At 38.5% G+C, this 24,157-nt stretch overlaps 1 protein-coding gene and 1 long non-coding RNA gene across 2 annotated transcripts in view; one reads left to right on the top strand and one right to left on the bottom strand.

The window, feature by feature from the left end:
* The window catches only part of LOC106509878, a 135,296-nt gene that overhangs the window by 70,334 nt on the left and 40,805 nt on the right, over positions 1-24,157 (top strand). The gene's annotated exons all lie outside the window — the stretch shown is intronic.
* Positions 1-24,157, bottom strand: part of WLS (wntless Wnt ligand secretion mediator) — a 287,021-nt gene that overhangs the window by 223,793 nt on the left and 39,071 nt on the right. Inside the window, exon 2 of the mRNA XM_021096488.1 lies at positions 12,158-12,317. The gene's annotated coding sequence lies outside the window, so the exon portion shown is untranslated. The remainder of the gene's footprint in view (positions 1-12,157; positions 12,318-24,157) is intronic.

Below are 24,157 nucleotides of genomic sequence, written 5' to 3'. Positions count from 1 at the left end.
TGTTCCTGAGCTATACTCTCTCCTTTTACCATATCTGGAAGAATAGAAGTAAAAACTTTGGGGGAGCAGATCCTTTCCTGACTACAAGGATTTGATGATGGCTAGTGGACTTCTCTGTGAGCAGCTGTCTAGGTATCTATGGTTTCTGTGAAGTATTTGGCTACATCTTCCCTCTGATAGCCATCTTGCCTACAACTGTGATGAACGTGACAGTGGGGAAAATCTCTTTCCTTCCATTCCTATTTATCTTTTGATGTCCCTGTCTTCTGAATCTTGAGATCTACGAGTGTGGCTGTGATCCAATTGTGTACACCTTTCAGAAAACATGGTGTTTGTGTGCTGGGGAGTATCAGTGGGGCCTGAGCTTTGCTCTTTTCTACTTGACTTTGCCAGTACCCATCCATTCTTTCAAAATTCTTTTCCTCAAGTTCTGGTAGCAAGCCCTGAGGCTCAGCAAATAAGCAATTAGCAAGCAAGGTGCCAGTCTCCTCTTCCTGTAGTCTCACTGTAACATAGCTATCTGTCTCATGGAGCACCCCCCTCCCCAACAAGGAATGAGGGAGTGAGGGTTTATGTAACAACTCAGGCACCCAGGAACTTGCATCTGACCACAAAATAACTCTTCCTATTCTTCAGCTCATTTTTATCTTTCTTCCCCTAGCAAAGGGACAAGATCTGGGAAAATGAACCATTTTAGTTTGCTTAGATTTCTTTTGGGGGGTGATGCATGTGATAGTTTCACTGAACTTTATCTAAGGCATTTTGAAGTGGGTAAGAGGAGAGCAGGAAAGCTAAGTACAATGAGTATCTTAAGTGGCTATCACAGGTTAAACATGTCTTGCAAATCAGTTATAATGCCAACCTTATGAGTTATGAGGAACTATAACTATTATAAATAAGATAATACATGTGGAGTGTTTAGAATGGTGCCTGAACATATTAAACAATCAGTAATATTGACTATTATTTTTCATTGACTAAAATTTAGATGAAAATAGAAAACAATTTTATTATGTAAAAATCTTATAATGCATATTTCTTTATTTTCCCAGAGAAAACATGAGACTTTGTAAAGCATATTCATTTTGTTCAAAATGGCTAAGGAAAGCACTAAATTGTTTTTATAATTAAAAAAATCATAAAATTCTGGTTAAACTGGGAAATCTTTATTTATTTGTAGCTAGAGGTGTTATAAAATGACATGCATGGACTTTTATGATAGCTGGGACAGAATCCAAAGAAGGCACTGTGGTAAACTTCCTTCAGTGTTATCTGCTTTTTAATGCTGTGCTTCTTTTCCGAATTTCTCCTCAGCCTGCATACTAGAGTATCTCTAGCTCAAAAGTAAATACCTTTTAACTGTGTGAAAATAATGAAGCTTTTGCTACACATAGTGCCCTCTGAAAGAGTCTCTTTCATTCTGTTATGGTCTGTATCACCATGTGTACATCATTTAGCAGCCTGTCATTGCCTTAACTACTCAGCTATGATATCCCACCATGGGTGTATCGTTTGAATTGGGCCACTGTGACTCATCAGGTTGCATTTCCCAGCCCTTTATACATCACTATGCCCAAATGCTAAAGCACATTTTTCCCCCCTCAGTTATCATAATGATGTGAGTTTAAAAATCAGTGATCATTAAAAATTATTTTAGAACAGTTCCATTTATTGAATGCTGCCGGTATTTGTACTTCTAGATAAGCAAACTTTTACAGCAGGGGTTAGCAAACTAGAGCCTACTGCCCGCTTTTATAAGTAAAGTTTACTGGAACACGGCCATACTCATTCCATTATGTATTGTCTATGGCTGCTTTTGTCTATGGAGTTTAGTAGTCATGATACCAGCCATATGGTCCTCAAGTCTCAAATACTTCCTATTTGGTCCTTTAAAGAAAAATCTTGTTGGTTTTTTTATTTTTTATTTTTTATTTTTTTTTAGAATGCACCTGCAGCATATGTAAGTTCCCAGGCCAGGGGTCAAATCAGAGCTGCAGTTGGGGCTTATTCCATGGCCTTAGCAACACTGGATCTGAGCTGCATCTATGACCTATGCTGCAGCTTGTGGCAATGCCACATCCTAAATCCACTGAGAATCTACCTCTCCCTGTCCCATATTCCCATTACAAGTTCATTCTCAGGAATGTGGCCTTTAAGACCCAGCTCCCTCCTTCTTTTGGGATTATATTAATGTGTGTCACTATCAGTTTGAATGGGGAGGATGGTGTGATTTTCCATTTCATCTATATTTGCCTCAAGTTGGCAGGCTTTCCTCTCAGCTTTGGGACTTAGCAAATCCATGCTCTTTTAATATTAATAATCTACCTAGCAGGGGACAGCTTTTGAAGTCTACTTGAATTTGCAGTTGCTGAGGCTCATATTTCCTTCAGAGTTTTCTTTACCTATTGATTGAGAATAGCAAGACTTCTCACTGTCTCTTTCATGTGTCTTATCTTCTACTTCATATTTTCCTTTTGTCTCTCTTGGACAGTGTTATGTAAATTTTTAAAAAAATCTCTACTTTCCAGTTCACTAAATCTCTCAACAGCTGAGTCTATAACTGTTTCTTTTTTATTGTTATTTTTTCCATTTCTAGGATGTTTATTTGCTTCTCTTTTATATCTACTTGGCCAATTCTAATAGTCTCTTGTGCCTTTTCAATGTTTTAATACTCCTTTTTATTTTTTGAAACACATTAAACAAATTTAATATTTTGGGTCTAATTATTTCAGTAACTATTCCTTATTGTCTTAATCTGCTTTTTGGATGCCAGCTTTCACTCTTCATGATTTGCTTCCTTCTCGGTTTGATAATTTTGATTGCGAACTTACATATATTAGAACTTCATTTCTGAGAATTTTCTTCGAGTCTGTGCCCCAAATTAATTTCTTTAGAGCAGAGGAGATTTTTCTGCCAGGTTTCTGGGAACACTATCAATTAAGAGTCACTATAATTATCTTTGGTTTAGGGTTTTAAATACATGAGCAGTGAGACTTTTGGCTCTCAAACTATGAGAATGCAGATGTATGTGAGGATTTCATTGGAGACATTTATTTTTCTATTTTCTTTTCACACAAAGGTAAGGCTGAGAGGGTTAAGGCTGAGAGAGATGGTATCTCCATGACTCTCTTTTAGGGAGAGGTTGTTTCTAGTTCACTCACTGAGAAAATTGTCTTGGTGGTCCTGACTTTATGCTGAGTCTCCTGTTTCCTGCCAGTGGCTCATTAAAATTTGGATTTTAGGCCATCAAAAATCAGTAAGTGCCTCCAAGGAAAAGTTTGAGTCTGGCACTAACTTAACTTTTTGTGTGTTGTTGACCTCTGAATAATTCTATTCCTTTCCACTAGTTATACATTCAAAATTTTGTCACATTAAGAAAAATCTTTCCTAGAATTTTCTGGTATGCTGTTCTAGAAGGAGTTTCTCTTAGCGTTTATACAGCCATATTTTCAGAAATGTCAATTTATTTAAGAAGACTCTTTTTATCTATTCTCATATGTTTGTCTCTCATCCTTCTTTCTCCACATCTTTTGCATTTTTCCTTTAATCCTCTTTTTTCCATTGTCACCCACTACACCTTACACTTAAGACTACTGCAAGGACCTCCAGTATGTACCCTCCACTCACCATCTCACTTTCCAATTTATCCTGCATGTGCTAGGGAGAAATCTACTTAGACAAATGAAATGCAAAATAATCATCAACTGAATTTTGTATCAGCATCTTGGAAAAGAGTTTAGAAAAAAATTATCAGCAATTCAAGGAAAGGAGCTTTATTGTTGGAGGAAACCTGTAAGTAAATATATATAAATATGACAATCAGATAAGCACTGTTGCAAGGTGCAAGAGGCAGGTCCAAGAGGCTGTCTCTGGAAAGAGAGAGAAAGGAGAGATAAAAGATGACTGGATAGAGTAATGGGGTGCTGAAGGACTTTACAGAAAATGTAGTGTCTCACTTATGTCTTGAAGTAGTTGTTATCCAGGTGAAAAGAGGATAAGGAAAGGTATTCTGGGAAAAGAAACCATGGTTTACTTAGAGACAGGGCAGTTGAGAAGTGTAGAATGTAGGACATTCCAGTGGTAGAAGATATAGTTACAATTTAGATTTCTGTTCTGCAGAAATACATAACAAGAACAACACTTATCCAGTTCTTTCCTACGTTTTATTATAATTCACCAACCAACCATTTGAAGTTGCTTCATCAGTCACATAGTTCATGCTCTATCTGAGATATAAATTTTCTCACTACATCTTTCCCATTGGATTTTTAGTCCCATATTGAAGATATGTGTGGACTGTGTGGGGCAGTTACTAATACAAGACTCAGGAGTCAGATTGCCTGGGTTCAAATGTTATTAGCTCACTACTGTGTATGGCAGGTCATGGCCAGACCAGCTACACTGAAGAATTAAGTTGGCACATTAGCCAAGCAAGAGCCAAAATATGGAAATAATTAGATTTGGTAACAGTGTCTCAATGAGAAATTATGAATCTGGAGCTTCTAAATGAGGTGGTTCTCTTCCAGGCTAAAAAGAAATAAAGGGCAAGTATGGTATTACAGAGTCTTCCAGTCTGGAGGGTCTCCATACCATATGAGCAGCTAAAACTTTTCCACTTTAATTATGCTTCCTTGAGAAATAAAGTCATCACTAGAGAGAATTACCTCCTTCCTAATTTGCTCTTATGTGTATTATTATTATTTTTTTTTTGAATAGCTTGCTAGTTGAAGCAATAGTAAAACAGCAGGAATGCTACTCTTGCCTCACCCAGAGTTATCAGTTTTGCCAGTCTGAATCTAGACCAACCTTCACATGGCTTATCACTTAAAAACTATGATTTGTTCATCTGTAAAATGGGACTGATTTGAGGATTAAATGAGATAATGATTGCAAAGTCCTTGATAGTGTCTGGCTCATAGGAAGTATGAGTTAAGATTGGCATTATTAAGTCACTAAGGTATCATAGCTGTTAACTCTACATCATATTTTTTTTCAAAAAATTTTGTGGAATGAGTCAATTTACTCCCTCACAGCTATTCTCTTCGCATGTTATATTTATATAATTTAACTTGTCTACACAAAATCTGCTCCCTCAGTCTTTCCCATTTTAGTTCATGGCCTTCCATCTGTCTGTTTGATTAGACTAAAAGTCTTAGACTCAGTATCAGCTCTCCTCTTTCTCTGATATCCCAAGTCTAATCTATTACCCTTCCTATTACACCTCATTCAAGCCACTGCAATGTCTCTCCTGTTTTACTGCAGTAGCCTCCTAATTCGTCTCCGAGTTTCTGTCCTTAGCTCCATTTAATTTATGTTCAATGCAGTATACTTGGCCATTCCAAGTGCATGTTGTGTTTACATTTGACCAGCGTGTCAATTATGTCCTCATTCATGGAAGGCATTAATAAAAATATTTAGCAGATCGGATTAGAGAACTAAGACTTTGGGTTCACCCCTAGAGATATTTAGATAAGACTAAGACTATACATCGTTTCAAATACATGTATTTCTGCATCCTACAGTTATCAAAGTTGTTCCTTTCAAGATGAGGAAACTCAGAAAGGTTAAATAAATTGCTCAAGGACATGTGGTTTCTAAGCAGCAGATGTGGATCTAGACTTCTGGTCCAAGGACTCTCCCAGTATTACATAATACTTAAGCATTTTTGTCTCCTACAATGCCAAGCACAGTGTTTTTTAAGTCTTCAATGAATGTATTTTTATTGCTGATTAATATGCCTTGCCTTTGTTGTCCTGCAAAGTAAATACTCATTTAGACTTGTGGTTCTCAACCTAGGGCAATTTTGCCTCCAGGGTACATTTGCAAATGCATGGAGATATATATATATATATATATACATATATATATATATATCCATATATATATATATATCCATATATATATAATTTTTATTATTGAAGTATAGTTGACTTACAATGTTGTGTTAGTTTCCGGTGTACATCAAAGTGATTCAGTTATACACACACACACACACACACACACACATTGTCTTTCATTTTCTTTTCCAGTATGACTTATTACAGGATATTGAATATAGCTCCCTGTGTTAGGACCTTGTTGTTTATCTGTTTTTATGTATGTAGCTTGTATCTGCTAATCCCTAACTCCTATATCATCCCTCCTCTTCCCCCTTTCCCCTTTGGTAACTCTAAGTTTGTTTTCTGTAAGTCAATTTCTGTTTTATAAATAAGTTTATCATATTTTATATAAACTAAAGTGATATTATAATATCACTTTATAGTATTTGTCTTTCTCTGTCTGCCTTATTTAATTTAGTATGATAATCTCTAAGGCCATCCATGTTGCTGAAAATGGTATTATTTCATTCTTTTCTATGGTTAAGTAGTATTCAACCATATATATATACACACACAAACACCACATCTTCTTTATTCATTCATCTGTTGATGGACATGTAGGTTGTTTTCATGTCTTGGCTGTTGTAAATAGTGCTGCAGTGAACATGGGGTGCATGTGTCTTTTTAAATTAGAGATTTCTCTTGATATATGCCCAGGAGTGGGATTGCTGGATCATATAATAACTCTATTTTCAGTGTTTTAAGGAACCTCCACACTACTTTGCATAGTGGCTGCACCAATATACATTTCTACCAACTGTATAGGAAGGTTCCTTTTTCTCCACATCCTCTCCAGCATTTATTATCTGTAGACTTTTTGATGATGACCATTCTGACTGGTGTGGGGTGATACCCCACTGAGTTTTGATTTGCATTTCTCTGATAATTAGTGATGCTAAACATCCTTTCCTGTGCCTATTAGCCATATGTATGACTTCTTACAAGACATGTCTATTTATATCTTCTGCCCTTTTTTTTTTAATGGCTGTACCTGTAGTATATGGAAGTTTCCAGGCTAGGGCTCAAATAGGAGCTACAGCTGAGGCCTATGCCATAGCCACAGCAATGCCAGATCTGAACCACATTTGCAACCTATGCCACAGTTTGTGGCAATGTTGGATCCTTAACCCTCTGAGCGAGACCAGGGATTGAACCTGCATCCTTAAGGAGACTATGTCAGGTTCTTATCCTGCTGAGCTACAATGGTAATTCCCAAGTTGTTTGTTTTTTTTTGTTATTGATCTGTATGTGTTGTTTTTATATTTTGGAAATTAAATCCTAATCAGTGTAATCATTTGCAAATATTTTCTTCCAGTGTGTAGATTCTCTTTTGTTTTGTTTATGGTTTCCTTTACTGTACAAAAATTTGTAAACTTGATTAGGTCCAATTTATTTTTGCTTTTATTTTTATTGCTTTGGTAGACCGACCTAAGAAAATATTTCTACAATTTATGTCAGAGAATATTTTGCCTATGTTCTTTTATAGGAGTTTTATGGTATCTTGCCTTATATTTAAGTCTTTAAGCCATTTTGAGTTTATTTTTGTGTATGGTGTAAGGCAATGTTCTAACTTCATTGATTATATCAATGTGGCTGTCCACCTTTCTCAGCACCATGTGCTGAAGAGACTGTCTTTTCCCAGTGTATATTCTTGTCTCCTTTATCAAAGATTAATTGACTGTTAGTGTGTGGGTTTATTTCTGGGATCTCTATTCTGTTCCATTGATCCATATGTCTGTATTCGTGCCAATACCATGCTATTTTAAGTACTGTAGCTTTGTAGTATAGTTTGAAGTCTGGGTGGGTTATACCTCTAGCTTTGTTCTTTTTTCCTCAGTATTATTTTGGCAATTCTTGGTCTTTTATGGATCCATATAAATTTTAAGATTATTTATTCTAGTTCTGTGGAAAAATGCCATAGGTAATTTGATAGGGATTGCATTAAATCTATAGATTGCTTTGGGTAGTATGGCCATTTAAACAGTATTAATTCTTCCAATCCAAGAGCAAGGGATGTCTTTCCATGTCTTTAAATCATCTTCAGTTTCTTTACTGAAGAAACTGATGTTTTATAGTTCTCAGCATATAAGTCTTTCACCTTCTTGTTCAGGCTAATTCCTAAGTACTTTATTTATTTATTTATTGATGTGATGGTTTCTTTTGCTGTGCAAAAGCTTGTAAGTTTGATCAGGCACCATTTGTTTATTTTTGCTTTTATTGCTATTGCCTTGGGAGACTGACCTAAGAAAATATTGCTATGATTAATGTCAGAGAATGTTTTGCCTGTGTTCTCTTCTAAGAGTTTTATGGTGTCATGTCTTATATTCAAGTCTAAGCCATTTTGAGTTTTGCGTAGGGTGTGAAGGAGTGTTCTAAATTCACTTATTTACATGTGGCTGTACAGCTTTCCCAATGCTGCTTGCTGAAGAGACTGTCTTTTCTTCATTGTATATTCTTCAGTCCTTTTGGAGACATTTTTGATTGTCACAAAAGGGACATGCTAATAGCACCTAGTGGGTAGAAGCCAAGGATACTGCTAAGCATCCTGTAGTACACAGAATGCCTCCCACACAAAGAATTATCTGGCCCAAAATGTGCTGAGATGAGAAACCCTGACTTAGAACTTAGCTTATTGATTTATAAACAGTTAAGAGAAGGTGGTCTGAATGGGCACCAAAGCGAGCTGATCTTTCTTTCTCTCTGGTTTCCATGTTAACAGACCTAGCCTTTAAATAAAACAAAAGAACACTTGAGCTTAAAAACTCATACATGAAAATAAAACCTTGTAGCCTAGTTGCTTTTAGTACCTGAGGTTCTTGGACTTATATTGAGAGGTGATAGCCAAGTAACAGCCACCCTCCTCAGCTGGGATAAAGAAAGTTGTACTTATTACATATTCATGTTTTTAATGGCATTCTTCACTTAAGAGATTCAGGGCACATCATTAATTAAAGCAATGAATTCCCCAGAAACAACACTAATTAAACCTCGAAATCAAAACAGCATATAAAAACAGACCTCATTTTTTCTATCTAAACTGAAACACTGAGAAAAATCATTCAGCTTCACCAGGCCAAGTGGGGAGTAGGATTTTTCAAGAAGGCAGACCAGCCTTCAAAATAACTGGAAAAACAAGTGTATATATCTACTTCATAGATTAGAAAACCGAGGCTCAGAAGAATAAGATAATTGATCATCACTCAGTAAATAGTACTGTCAGAGTATAAACCCAAGCATTCTCATGTCCAAGAACCTCTGCTTTTACTTATTGCTGTCTAATACAGAAGATTACAGCACCGACCTCGTTCTGCCTTATGCTATATGTAGTTCCTTCTTTCATTTGCACACTGGGACAGTTTGGAGGAACACAAAGTCCAAAGAAACATTTTTTTTTTGCGGTTAAGGAGACTATACTCTAGTGTGAAAAATAGACAAGCAAGTCAACAATTGTAATGCAGAGTAATAAAGTGTTTTCCTTGAGGTATAAAAGTGATACTCAGGTGCCACGGGGGACATCAAAACCAGTGGGAGTGGGGATAGTCGGGGGATGCTTGCAGGTCTACCACTCCTTTGAGATGAACGTTTAAGGAAGAATGGATGTCAATTAGGAAAACTGTCTGAGGACATGGAAAAGATGAACTCAAAAAGCGGTGAGTAATTCATTTAGACTGGAGAGAGGGGACCATGTGAGGCTTTGCAGGAGGAGCTGGAGAGGTAGTCTGGGGTCAGGTCTTGCAGGGTGTTTGAATCATAATAAGTGGTTTGGAATTGATCCTGAGTGCCATGAAAAACCACCGTGGAATTTTTATCAGAGAAATGACTTAATCAGAGATGGTTTGTACTTATATGGATTGTGGAGGAAAGAAAGGCAGGGTAGGGCATTGTGGGGGAATGAGAGATTGTGGGCAGGGGCACAAAAAGGGAAGCTGCAGTGACCCAGGTACAAAGGGAGGAGAGTGGACTGGGGCACCTGCAAGGGAAAATGGAAAGGATGAAATGAGACCCCCAGATTTGAAACAGGTCCTTTGACTGCCATGGGGACTGACTAGTGGCAGGCTTATCTGCTCTGTTGACTTTTGACTTTGACCCTTCCTCAGGGAACCTTTATTGGCTGTGTTGTCTTTTGAAAAAGAAAAAGAAGATCACATGTGAAATGAATCACAAAGAGCTATGACCAAGAAAGAGAGCTGACCAAGGGACCTGAGGGAGGTCAAGAAGGGAGAGAGAGATGTTACCTTTTTCTTTTCATTTTAAGTCTTGTGTCCTTTTTCCTGCTCCAGTCTTTCTCATGCCTTCTCACTTATCAGGAGAGCCCAGAGCTAAACATTAAATGGTGTTGAAACTGCAGCACAATTTAACTCTAGAATGTGGTCATTGCTAAACTGGGGCTTTTGGAAAAGAACTCCTTCTTGATTCAAATCACACTGCATGGCAGAGGGGTGGATTCAGAGGAACTCAGCTTTTGCTTTCATGGTGTTCCTTGAAAAAGCTTAAGTACTGCTTGTGAACAGTATCTATGTTTTTCCATTGATAAGTCGCTATTAGTTTGAATCCAGGCCTGTGAAGTTGCTGTGATGCTAATGACCTTTTGTTTGTAAAAGAGCTCAATATTCTCAAATTATGCAATCCCCATTGCCAAAATGCTTTCAGGTGGCCTTTTAAGGAAAATAAAGAAAAATGGCACATAAATTCACATCCATTTTTCTAATGTAAATGCCATTTTATTAAAAATAGAGTCTATAACAGGGCAATCATAATTTAAATTAGTGTGTCTTCAAATAATACTTGTTATTGCCAATTATTTTTTCATATAATATAAAATTTCTGGGTTCATAAATGACATTCTTTTCCTATTCAGGAAAAGCCATGCTCAGCAATGTGTTATTCATGACTTAATTATTCTATAGATGCTTCATTCATATGCATGCAGATATATCTGGCAGCATTGCATTTTAATGAAGATGCTGAAAGGCAGCAGGCTATAATTTCTAACAGAGAATTCTGTCAGGATTGAACAATAGCAGCTCCTCCAGAGGACTAGGAAATAGCGTAGCCCAGAAAGAAAATTAAAAACCCACTGAAATATTTTAATTACAATCTTCGTTAGTGAAATCTTGAAATCCTTTTGCACATCCAGAGCTTCTATAGTTTAGGAGATATTTTTGTTGTTTTTAAGAGAATAATTTTGAGGAAGGGGAATATTTTCAAGATTCCATGAGTTGAGATACAACCAGTCCTTAGGGAGCACAGGCCTGGTCCTCCTGCACCTCCTTACTTTGACTTTTTTTATTGAATTAGTAGTGTCAAAATGACCAATTAAGTCAACCTTGCAAGAGATAATGAAAGGAAGAGGAGAGGAGATTAATTTCGGGATATATATATATATATATATATATATAAAATATATATGTAAGATTATATATACATGTAATATTTTAGCACTGCAAATATATATATAAATATATATAAAACTACAGGTTTTTTATATATGTAATATATATAATGTAAGATTATATATATATATATATATATATACGTAAGATTATATATACATGTAAGATTTTAGCACTGCAAAATGCACCTCAAATTTCCATCCCTTGAACCTCCAAAAGTTTGGCCTGACTAGAAACAACTAGGACCTATTTTAACTGTAGAGACTGCCACAATTTTGTTATTGTGTCTCTCTTTCTCATCTTTCTAGAGAGGAAGAAATGTCAGAAAAATGATAGATTTGTCAAAAGCACTTGAAGTCGGCTAAGTAAATCATGAAACAGGTCATAATTCTACCTACTCTCTTATAGAATAAAAGCCACATAGAAACTTGTCAGTATCATGTTCCGGTATTTTAGGAGAGCTGTGAATATGCGTCAGGTGATAGGGCATTTTAGGCATCTAGAAAGGTACAGGCATTTTACGGAAGGGTGGTGAACACGAGACACAGCTGTCTATGCACTAGCTTGGGTTTCCTCCTGCTGTACTGAGATGCTCATGTCTGGTCATCAGTGTTCTTTGTGTCTTTGAATCTAGTGCACAATTTTCTGTCTTCCTCGAAGACCCCCTCCCCACCCCCAGTAGAATTCAACACAGATGGCACCTTTCTTTCTTCAAACATGCTTCTCTTGGGACTCTTAAGACACAATATACTCCTGCTTTTCAGACTTCTTGTCCTTTCCTTCCTTTTTCTTTGTTTCGTGTTGGCCTTTGATAAGCAGAATTTAAAATTTTTTGCATGCTTGAATTTTCAATCCTTTTTTGTATTTGAGGAATGAACTCCTTACCTCAGGTTCATGAAGTCCTTCTAAAATGTATTTTTTCTATCTGCTTGCCATATTTTGAGGTAGAGATCCAACCTTTTTTGTGGTCTATATGTATGACCATTTGTCCCAGAATTACTCATTGGATAGATCCTCCATTCACCAAGAATCTGCAAAGCCAGCCCTGTCATGAATCAAAGACATATAAATATAGGACCATGTATTAGTTGTCTATTGCTGCATAACAAATAAACACAAAATTTTCAGGTTAAAAAAAAAAAAAAAAACACCCATTTTTTATCTTATAGTTCTGTAGGTCAGGAGTCCAGGCAGGCTCAGCTGGACTCAAAGTTGAAATCTAGGTGTGGCTGTACTGGGCTCTTATAATCTGGAGGTTGTGGAGAACAATCTGCTTTCAAACTCATGCAGTTTGCTGGTAGAACTCAGTTTCCTGAGGCTATAAGAGTGAAGTCTCCATTTCCTTGACTGTTAGCCTGGGGGCTACTCTTCAGCAGCTTGAGGCCACAGACATCCCTTGGCCTGTGCCCCCTCCACCATCAAAGCCAGCAATTCCATGTGAAATTTCTTCTTAACCTTCCAAACTCTGAGTTTCTCTTCTTTTACCAACCAAAGAAAATTTTTACTTTTTTTTTTTGGTCTTTTTAGGGCTGCACTCAAAGCACATGGAAGTTCCCAGGCTGGGGTTGTATTGGAGCTGTAGTTGCCAGCCCTATGCCATAGCCACAGCAATGAGAGATCCAAGCTGTGTCTTTACCCTACACCACAGCTCACGCCAATGCTGGATCCTTAGCTCACTGAGCAAGACCAGGGATTGAACCCAAGTCCTTATCGATACTAGTCAGGTTCGTTACCATTGAGCCACAATGGGAATTCCAAAATTTTTTACTTTTAAAGGGCTCATTTGATTAGACCAGGCCTACCTAGATAATATTCATTTTTTCAAATAATGTAACAAAAGCATTGGAAGGACATTTGTCATACACTACCTCAAAGGGTAGAGTACTACAGAAGGAAAAGGGTCACTGGGAGTCATTCCTAAAATTCTGCCTACACAATCTGTTTGTAATCTTTCTAACCTCTACCATTGGCTTATTTCTGTGCCAATATCTACAATGTCAAATCGTGTTCCATCAGGATCCCACTCATATTTTGTTTGGAAGTTCATTGGATTTATAATACAATGTTTTTGATATTGAATCTTTTTATTAAAAAATATATAACTCCTCATTCATGTTTGTTCATAAGTCTTGTATGTATCTTCCTTTTTCACCTGTCATGAAGAAACATTACAATGACCTCTAGCCCAAAGCTAAAATTCTGAATGTGAGATGGGACTTCTGGAAAGGTCGAGTGTGGAGGTAGGCAAATTTTCTCCCAAAAAGCAAATGTAAAACCAGATAAAGCTGTTAAAAACAGCGACTTCAGGATTTTGGAAATTAACTAAAGGCATCTATCTAACTGAGAAGTATTTATTCAAGAAAAACTAAGCCTCTATAAGAATAGTGAGTCTGTGGAATTTTATCCTGAGGCTTCTGCTATTCCTTACCCCAGCTCAGCTGTTTGGTAATTCTATTAGGGCAGGGCAAGCTGTGAGGAATGTCAGCCTTTTTACTGTGGTGGCGGGGAGGGGGTGGCTTGCTCTGGCGTGAAGCATAGATACAAAAAGGGCGTTGTAAAAATGATAGCTTGAAAACCCAGGAATAATAGCAAATAATTTAAGAAGTCTTCCTGAGGTCACAATGCTGCTTGGGGAATCAAGAAACTGACGGACCAGATAGAAAAGTAAAAGGGAAATCCAGAGATTGAGAGAGTGATAGTAGGCTTTGTAAGTGTCCACCTAGCCCTGGTGATTTGGAAGCAAATGTATACATGCACAAGGATATGTACCCCTAAGAGGAAGATCAGATAGGGTCCCTGGATATCTGCTTGTTCCTGACGGATGTGAAGCCTTGAGTATGCAGAAAGAATATGCTGGAGCAGACTGTAAACTGCCTGAAATTTCATGACATTCCCCAAACACACGCAGCACTATTGGCCAAGGGTAGAAACCTTACTGGTTCAAGATGCTTATGTATAGCCTCTAATCAGTCACTGGCTGACCATTAAATTATGCTGACTGTTAGAGAGTCAGGCTTAAAAATAAAACAAAAATACATTAAAAAAAAAATCTTGAGCAAAAACATCAGTGGCAGCACACTGCTGGGAAGACAAACTCTACATAGTTAATCTAGGCAAGTCATTAGAGAAACAAAAAAATCAGCAACAACTACCCCTGGAGGGGAGAAGAATCCAGAGTTGCTGCAATATATTACTTTAAAATTTCTGATTTAAAAAATTACATGAAAAAAAAAAAAAAGCTTAGGAAAGTATCACCATACATACACAGGGAGAAAAGTGAAAAGATTTTGGGACATGTGACCCCAAAATATACCACCTTTGCATATTGATTATCTTGAGTTAAAATCATGGGTATAAGAAGTATTTGATTTCCTTTTTCTTTTCTGAAAGCAAAAGTTAAAACTCCTATGTAAGAGCTTCCCTCTCTGTGCTGAGACGAAAAAAAGTTCATATCACGAGAAATGAGAGTCAAGGCCAGGAGAATTCTGTCCTAACAGACTTTGTTAGAATAACTCTTATCTTCCCTTGGTCTCTTCATTTTAATTGTGTTTCCACAATTAACACTCTTTGTTTAACTCAGTATATAAGCACTGAAGTTTTACCACTTCTTTGGATCTTCATTTCCTTATAAGGCTCCCATTTCATGTCAAACTAATATTTTTCTGTTTTGAGTACTCTTTTCTGTTGATCCCCTACCTCCCAGAGATAGTCACTGTTGTCCTTTGTCTCTGTTTCTGTGTCACTTGTCATAAAGACACGATTCATAGAGTAAAACAGAGGCATAGGTCTGATACGTGTGTTGTTCAAGCTGGCCTTCCAGCCTGATTAATTTACAGTTCTCACTAGATCGGCATCTGTTTAGACAAACTTTGCTGTGGGTCACACATGAAAGCAACAATAACAACAACAACTGGATTAGAGTCTCTTTTCATCTTATTTTATGTCCTGAGACCTTGGCTTTGTGACCAGTGAGAATATTCCCTGTGGTCTCTGCCAATCGGGGGTCATAGGTTGTTGGGCTTGCCTCGGGTGACCAGCCCACCGCAGGCTGGGAACCCAAGACAAGAATGACTTGTAGCGTTCTCTCTGTGCAACCATGACTGCTTTCAGAGGAGTTTGTCTTAAAGAACTCCAGTCCATAAGGGGCCTTTGTTGTCTCAACCTTCATTTTCACATTTCACATTCTCACATTTCTCTAGCACTGGGAAAGCCCTAGGCTAATATTGCCTACCCTGCGTCACAAGCTAGTAGGTCTGTGACTGGAGAAACTGCAAATTCTTGTGGGAGACTGGAGTCACGATGTCCACAAACACTGTTCTTACTGCCTATGACAATGAAGGTCTTCTCTTTCTTAGGCTAACTCTAGGAGTGGACTTTTCGGAGTCATGTGCACTGCATCTTCTAAACTTGCTTTGGGGGTGCATCTTGTGTCCATGCCTGGAAAGTTACCATTTCATCTTTCCGTTAAAAGATTTGTTGGATTGAGTTGCTATGAAATGAATATGTGCTTAAAGATCCTATTTGGCAATGACCAGATGACAGATCCTTTGAATTGGAAAAACTTCTTTATTCAAAAAAAATTTAGAGAACTCTCATCCTAAACAAATATTCTGCCAGTTTCTATGGGAAGATCAAATGTAAAAGAGGACACAAAGGATTGTAATAGCTAACCTTAGCGACTCCCTTAAAAACATTAAAGAACAGAAACAGACTTAAACAAAAGTTAAAATCCACTGTAAAATTTCCTTATCTACCCACCTATACTCCTTTTACCACCCTTTCCCCTCCTTGTCCTTCCAGAAGATCTACTGGATCTGTGGACCCCTCCTCCTCAAAAATCTGGCCCCATCTCTTCAGCATATTCTTTCAACTTCATCCCCAAACTTCAACTTTTCCCCTCCCCAATCCCTTAAACACCCAGCTGCCTGCTTTAACTTACCTTTCTCTGCAAGATTTGCAGAAAGCACTCTGGCCTGATCTTCAGGCCTGGAACATACAGGTTATGTGTGTAAATAAATCTGGCACAGGCTCCAGGAACTCAGAGCCGGGATCGTTTTGCCGTACTTTACAACTCCTCTTACTTCCCTGGGCTCCGTAACCAACTTCAGTCAGCTTTACATCTTCCTATGCGGTGCCCCCTGAAGAGGCATGCTGCCACTGCCCCCCAGCACAGAATTCAGGTTCCCTGACAGCATCAGATCGCTTAAGTTCCAAAGCCTTTTTGCTGCCACTTTCCTGAACGTCTATCAAATTTAGAAAAGAGTTAGATAAGTGGCCTTTCACAATCCCACTCTCAGGACTTGGACTGGCTCTTAAAGGATATTCTTCCCACCCTTGATTATACTGTAGTTATCAGACAGGCCAGATGGCCTCATGGGGAAATTGTCCCTCCAGCCTCCCCCAGAGAAAACAGGTCACCAGAATCTCCCAGGTCCTCCTGCAAATAACTGGAAATGGCCCAGCTGCGCCATCATTCAGGGCCTGATGTGGGGATAATTGAGGCCTTTCCCTCTAAGGTAAATTGGTCTAAGGTTGAATTATGTCCTCAGAGGAAGAGGAACATCCTAAAACTTGGGTGGAACACTTTATGCAGACTTTGCAAAGGTACACTGCAGTAAACCTTGAGGCCTAAAACCTAGAAATCTTTTCATTTATGCCTTGGTTGTAAATCTTCTCTCTGATATAGAGAGATAAACCCCAAATATTGTCATTGGCTGGGCAGGTCAGTCTCTAACCATCACTATGGAAGAAACTATATAGTTCTTTGAAAATAGCGTGCAGGAAAACAAGACAAAAAAAGATATTAAAAGTAATAGATTTGATGTGCATATCGAGTCTTTACAAAAACAAAAATGATGACTCTAAGGGTAACTCAAAGTCCACTCATTTTTTTCATCAACTACATAGCCTTCCCTGTTTGGCTCCAGATGTTTGCAGACATTGTGAAAAGCTAGGATATCAGAATGAAATTATCCTTTACTTAAAAGAGAAAAGCTCAAATAACCTTTTTAAGCCCCAGCACCCTCAGAAGACTTATTTCTTCCCTCCTCTGGGACAATACTCCATCAATTGACAAGGGTCAGCCAGTCCTCAGTCACACTCCAGAACCCACTATTAAACTTAAAATAGAGGATTGGAAACTGGGCTTCTTAATTGGCAGTGGTGTGGGTCTCTCTACCATCTGCTCAGAGGATTTAATACTACCTGTCACCTTTGATTCTATTTGAGTCGTCAGAATCTCTGGGCAAACTATTCCATTGTCCACATCTCAGGCCACCCTGATATCCTTAGGCTCTCAACTCCTATCATGCTTTTCTAATTTCCTTACCAGTGAATCTTTTAGGTAGAGGTTTGTTATGTAACTTTAATGACACTACACAATGTAATAAGGATGGAAGGCAGGTTTTTTTTCCCTCTGCCCTCAGACTAAACCTCAAGCTTCCTATTTTCCCTAAGGAAATCACATCTCAATTTAAATCCTCTTAAGAGGATGCAGCCTTAAAAGTTGTCCCAAAGAGTCTCTGGGCCTCACATGCAAATGAAACTGGATTGCTACTGAGTGCAGAGCCAGGAAAAGGAACAAACCTTTCCCACAGGTAACCCAGTAGCCCCTCTCAGGAGATGAAAAGTGAGGAATTGAACTTACAATAGACTTTTTTTAATGGGAGGGTGTTCTTATTTTTACTTCCTCACCCTATAACGCCCCATTCTTACTAGTAAAGAAAGAAGGGAAATTTGATTTAGATGGAAATTAGATCTATTTATATAAGAGCTAAGAGCCACAAATTCCTTGTAATTTCTCACCATCCAAAAGTTCCTAATCCATCTCCCATTCTCACCTCAGTTCCTGCTGACATTGCCTGGTTTACAGTAATTGATGTCTGCTCAGCTTTCTTTTTGGTTCCATTGCATTCTGACTCAAGATTTTGTTCTCCATTTACATTTAAAGGAAGACAATTGACATGGCCTCCCCTACCTCAGGGATAGTGTGGGTCTCCCTCAGTATTTTCCCAAATCCTTAAAGCCACCTGAGATTCTATAGTCTTTAGCCAAGGCTCCACTCTCGTTCAGTATGCTGAAGACCTTGCACTCCATAACCAGCTTGAACAGGGTGCTCGTAAAGACTCCCTCATTCTCCTAAAGGCACTGGCTGAAGGAAGCTATATTGTCTCCCAGTGTAACCTCAATGTTACCTACTTAGGACAGGAGCTCTCTCAGGGCACTGAAAAGCTCACTCCAAAATGCCTTGAATCAAATTTGTTCTTCTCCTTTCCCAAAATAAAAAAAGCAGCTGCATAAATTCCTAGGGGCAGCTGGCTATTGCTGATGGATTCATCAGTTTGCTGCCCTTGCTAACCCCCTATATGCTCTCTTCTAGATATTACCTCAGAGTCCATTCCCTGGCCCCCAGAGGCATTAACTTCCTTTCAAGCCTTAAAATTAACATTGTCTACACCCCTAGCTCTCAGCTTACCTATTTATTTTTTCTTTTTACAGCCGCATCTGTGGCCTAAGGAAGTTCTAGGTCACAGCTCAAAGTGGAGCTTTAGCTGCTGGCCTGCACCACAGCCACAGGAACAGTGGATCTGAGCTGCATATGAGACCTACACCACAGCTTGTAGTAATGCAGGATACTTAACCCACTGAGCAAGGCCAGGGATTGAACCTGCATCCTCATGGACACTATGTTGGGTTCTTAACCTGCTGAGGCACAATTAGAACTCTGTCAGCTTACCTAATTTTGATAATCATTTTCACCCATATTGCCATGAAGAAATAATGGGATTGCTGCAGGACAACCTTTTGCCTCTCATACATCCTAAAGCATATTTCACTTTATCAGTTGGACTCTATGGCAGTGGGCATGCCCCACACTTGCACATTGTAGCCTCAGCTGCTGCCCTAAATGACAAAGCCAGACATGCCTAAATCCAAAATAAGCAGATTCCCCATGCTGTCTTATAAGTAAGACATAGCATCCCTCTACATGATGGCAGACCACCTATGAATAAGCCCTAGGTATAGTCCCTCCATCATCTTACATCACTGTAACACTGTAAATCTGGCTACTGTACCACTCCTCCCAGCTGATGGAGGGCCTCAGTCCATTCCAAGTGATTGCTTTGCAGCTACATATGTCAGTGGTCTCAAAGCCACAAGAAGAACTTTAACATACCCTCTTTAGACAACCCAGACTTACTTCTATAGTGATGGCTCTTGCAGTTGAAATTTCTGGGAAAATATAATAACTGTATGCCCACATGAAATACATAAGATATACTCTTTGCCCACTGTAAAATCAGCCTGGGTGATTATTGCTCTCACACACCAACAACAGGAAAAAATGCTATTTATACTGACTCCAGATAAGCTTTTTGAGGCTGCCATGCTATTGGCACAATCTAGAAATCCCACAGACTCTTAAGTCCTGCTGGTACTCATATTGCCAATGGCATATAATGACTGCCCTGTTAGAGGCTATTCATCTCCACTGTCCAGCGTATATTAAGGAGACTGACACTATATCTCTAGGGAATGACAGGGCCAACAAAATTGACTAATACACAGCCCCAAATGATCCTCATCCTTTCTCCACCCAATTTATAAATCTGCCTTTATTGCTGGCTGATATTATTGTCAAACAAATCCTCCTCAATCTGAAAAAAAAAGGAGAGTGAATACAAAAGGGTGCCAGACAATTATCAGACAGGTTTTTACACTGGGCCAGACAGACTTTGTGTGGCCCCCTTTCTTCTGATGTTTTGGTTTCATGGATCTCCCATCAGATGGGACATATGTACAGGTGGAGAATAGTCAAGGAACCAAAAGATATTTGCTTCTGCTCTAGTATTCATAAAATTTCTGACCAAATTATTTCACACTGCACTACTTGTAATCTCACCAAATTTTTATTTTTATTGTCTTTATTTTATTTTAAGACTGCACCTGCAGCATGTGGAAGTTCCCAGGCTAGGAGTCGAATCTGAGCTGCAACTACGGCCTATACCATAACCCTAGCAACACGGGATCCAAGACACATCTGTGACCTATGCCACAGCTTATGGAAACTCCAGATCAGGTCCTTAACCCACTGAGTGAGGCCAGGGATCAAATCCTCAACCTCACAGAGACAGAGTTAGGTTCTTAACCCACTGAGCCACTATGGGAACGCCATATCACCAAATATTTAGAAGAAGCCAACACACTTTAGGAAGTCTTCCAGAGCCTACATGCCCCTTGGATTACTCCAAATGGATTTTAAGGATTTGTCTCCAGCTTTAGGTTATTTCCACTGTATGGTAACTGTCTGTATGTTTAGTGGATGAACTGAATCTATCCACTCAAAGTGCTAATGCCACTTTACCACTTTACAACAGTGGTAAAAAAATTAATAAATTAATAACACACTACTTCTCATTTTGGCATTTCTTCATGGATTGAATCAGACTAAGCAACTTGATTCACAGAAGAAATGAACTACTCACTTGCAAAAACTTTGGGGCACTCATTAGAATTTCACACCTGTACCATCCTCAGTTATCAAGGTAAGTGGAACATAAAAATCAAGACGTGAAAAGGACTTTAGGAAAAATCTGCCAAGAAACTGGACTTAAACATTACTCACTATCCTTATAAAAATCTAGAATACTGGAGTTCCCGTCGTGGCGCAGTGGTTAACGAATCTGACTAGGAACCTCATGGTTGCAGGTTCGATCCCTGCCCTTGCTCAGTGGGTTAATGATCTGGCATTGCCATGAGCTGTGGTGTAGGTTGCAGACTCGGCTTGGATCCCGCGTTGCTGTGGCTGTGGCGTAGGCTGGCGGCTACAGCTCCGATTCAACCCCTAGCCTGCGAACCTCCATATGCCACGATAGCGGCCCAAGAAAATGGCAAAAAGACAAAAAAAAAAAAAAAAAAAAAAAAAAAAGAAAAAAATCTAGAATACTCCAAATACATGGATTACATGTATAACATGTAAAGAGGATACATGGATTAACCCCTTTTGAAATAATATTTGATTGCCTTTTGCTTTCTGGCATTTCTAATCTTCCATGCCCCCACTGAGTGAATGCCATGGGGACTTAAAGAGAATAATATGATGTTAAGACTAGCTACATACAAGAATTACATGGCATACTTGGAACATATCATCCACAAGTAAAAAAGCATGGCCTCCACCAACTAACAAGTCTTGCCATCCTTTCAACCAGGAGTTGGGGGTATATAAAGCTTCTAGAAGAATGCACACACTGTCACTTCATCGGGAAGGGCTTTATGGAGTATTGCTAACCACATACACTGCCATCAAAATAAAAGAATTTCGGTGAATTCACCTGAGGCACACCAATCTAGACTCAGACCAGCACCTCCAAGACAAGTGGAGGACCATTCCTACAAATGACCTTAAAGTAAGGATTTCTAGCATCAACTCCCAAGCCCTGGAAGTAGGTGACATCATAAATAACATGTATTAGGAAACTTCATTTCCACCTATTTTATTTTCTCACTAAGTTTTCTACTCCATAAAAAACAAACAAGCAAAAACAATCCTCTTCCTTTTAATGAAGCCACCTCTTTCTTTGGCCATTTATATTAAAGGCTGATTGAGAGTACTTGTCTCAATTTGTACTATTCTCCCTCTGGTCCTCCACTGGGGCCTTTCTTTAAAACTATATTTCATTCTGATTAGCCCTTACTGTTTTCTCAACAGGTCAGACACAGACTTGACACCCCTTTACACTGGTTTTCCAAACCTTGGCCACATTAACTAAAGAGTCTAAGGACTTGTTACATCAACATTTAGATAATGCAAAATAAACTGACCTAATTTTTGTTCTTGTCAGTGTGAGCACCTAGTGGGATAGTTCTAGAAAATGGTATCCACAACCAAGTAAACAATATCACCTACTTCTTCTTATGAATTCATTGGACATGGGAAAAAAAAAAAAAACTCTATAGAATCTCAAGGACCTCCCTTTTCTCAGGTGAAGTCATTAGATGGGAATTTTTCCCTGTGCAGAAAATAGGCATGGTGCCGGGCCCTTCCTAGGTGACATACCAAGGCAATACTACAATCAACTTCTGTGGTTTGTTTCCACAGGTGACATGCTCAAGATTTTCTACAAAGGCTATAGGTGGTCCTCACACTGACTCATATGGTACAAACACTTGCCAAATTATCAGATACTGTGGCTAGTTCACAAGACATCATTGTGCACTCTTGGGTACCTTAGCAGCTCAGCTGCTCCCCTTGTCTTCTGCTCAATGCCAAAGATTGTACGTGGGATAAACTTTGCTGATAAAAGCAAGCCAAAATTATGAAATAACTTGGGCAGGTGAAAAAACCAAGCCTTATAGCTGCTAAACCTGAACTGCAGGTCTCCAATTTTAGATAATTTGCAACCTATTCCACTTCTACAGACTGATGGAGATACATAGAAGATAGTGTTGTGCAGATGTCAATACGGCAGATGACAAAACACTCCAAACTCCATCATAGTGGGTCAGAAGTTCTGCTCTAACCTTATCTGTGAGCAGTGCTGCTCTTTTTGTCTTATGCAATGAAAAAGGTGCATTGTCAACCCACCTAGATGGTGAGGACAATGAGGTTTCAGATACCTGATGGTTTCTGTCACCAAGTACTTCAACTTAAATGCTAACCAGATTATAAACTTGGGCACCTTTGTTCAAAAAGGAGTGACAAGTATTCATGTATTAGGCAGAAAGTCATAGAAAGCCCACTTGTGTATCACAATTCTAAATTCTTTTCAGTATTGAGATCCCCTTTGCTCAGGCTTTGGATCATACCAGTTGGAAAAGGCAGTTTGAAATCTTTCCATAGTTATAGATTAAGAGTTCAACATTAATGTGCAAATATTGGAAGCACTTCAATTGGATGTTAATACTTTAGCCTCTGCTTTACTCCAAAATCTTTCCGTTCTGGACACATTGACAGCCCAAAAAGGGCGGTGTGATTTTCGGTGGAGAATGCTGTTTCTATATAAATCACTTGGAATAACTAATGTCTAATCTACACTATTTTCCTTTTAAAGGACAAGATAAACACTCCAGATTAGAAAAATGAGGCTTAACCATTTTTTTTTTCAATCGGACTACCTATTCTGAGCGATGGGAGATTGGTTTAATGGGATATGGAAAAGTGTACTTAGATTTTTTTTTTCATTTCTGCTTATCTATTCTTATTTTATCTATATTCTTCTCTCCCTTTGCAGATCTCTTGACAATCAGCTAGTAACCTGTTTCTTCTTTCCTCAGCCTCCAATTCAGCTTTTCATATGTGAAACTTCTAAGGAACTTTCAAATTGGAAAGATGAAGGGGTTCAGGACATGCTACCCACAATAAGCTGCCTTGGTATATTGATAACTTTGAGTTAAAGGCACTTAGCCAGTAGGTGCAAGAAAAGCACTCTGATTCTTCTTTTTCTTCCTGAAAACAGAAGCTAAAACTTCCAGGTGAGGGTTGCTCTCTCTTATGCCAGGAAGAAAGAAACATATTTATCACCAGAAACGGGAGTCAAGGTCAGGACAATTCTGTGCTAACAGGTCTTATAGAATAACTCTTATCTTGCTTTAATCTCTTCATTTATTTTAGTTTCATTTCCATAATTGCTACTCTTTATTCGATTCAGTATATAAGCATTCAGGTTTTGCCACTTCTTTGGGTCTTTATTTCCTTATGAAGCCTTCCAAGTCATATAAAACTAACCTTAAATAAATGTGTATGCTTTTTTCTTGTTAATGTGTCTTTTGTTAATTTAAGTATCAGATGCAGCCAGAGACATTGAGAGTAGAGGTATGGTTTTTGCCTCCCCTTCAAAAGTAATCAATAGAAAGTATCTCCGAGGAGGTCAGATATTTGATTTA

This window comes from Sus scrofa, chromosome 6, assembly GCF_000003025.6.
Source record: "Sus scrofa isolate TJ Tabasco breed Duroc chromosome 6, Sscrofa11.1, whole genome shotgun sequence".
NCBI lineage: Eukaryota > Metazoa > Chordata > Mammalia > Artiodactyla > Suidae > Sus > Sus scrofa.
This window is presented reverse-complemented; position numbering and strand designations above follow the sequence as displayed.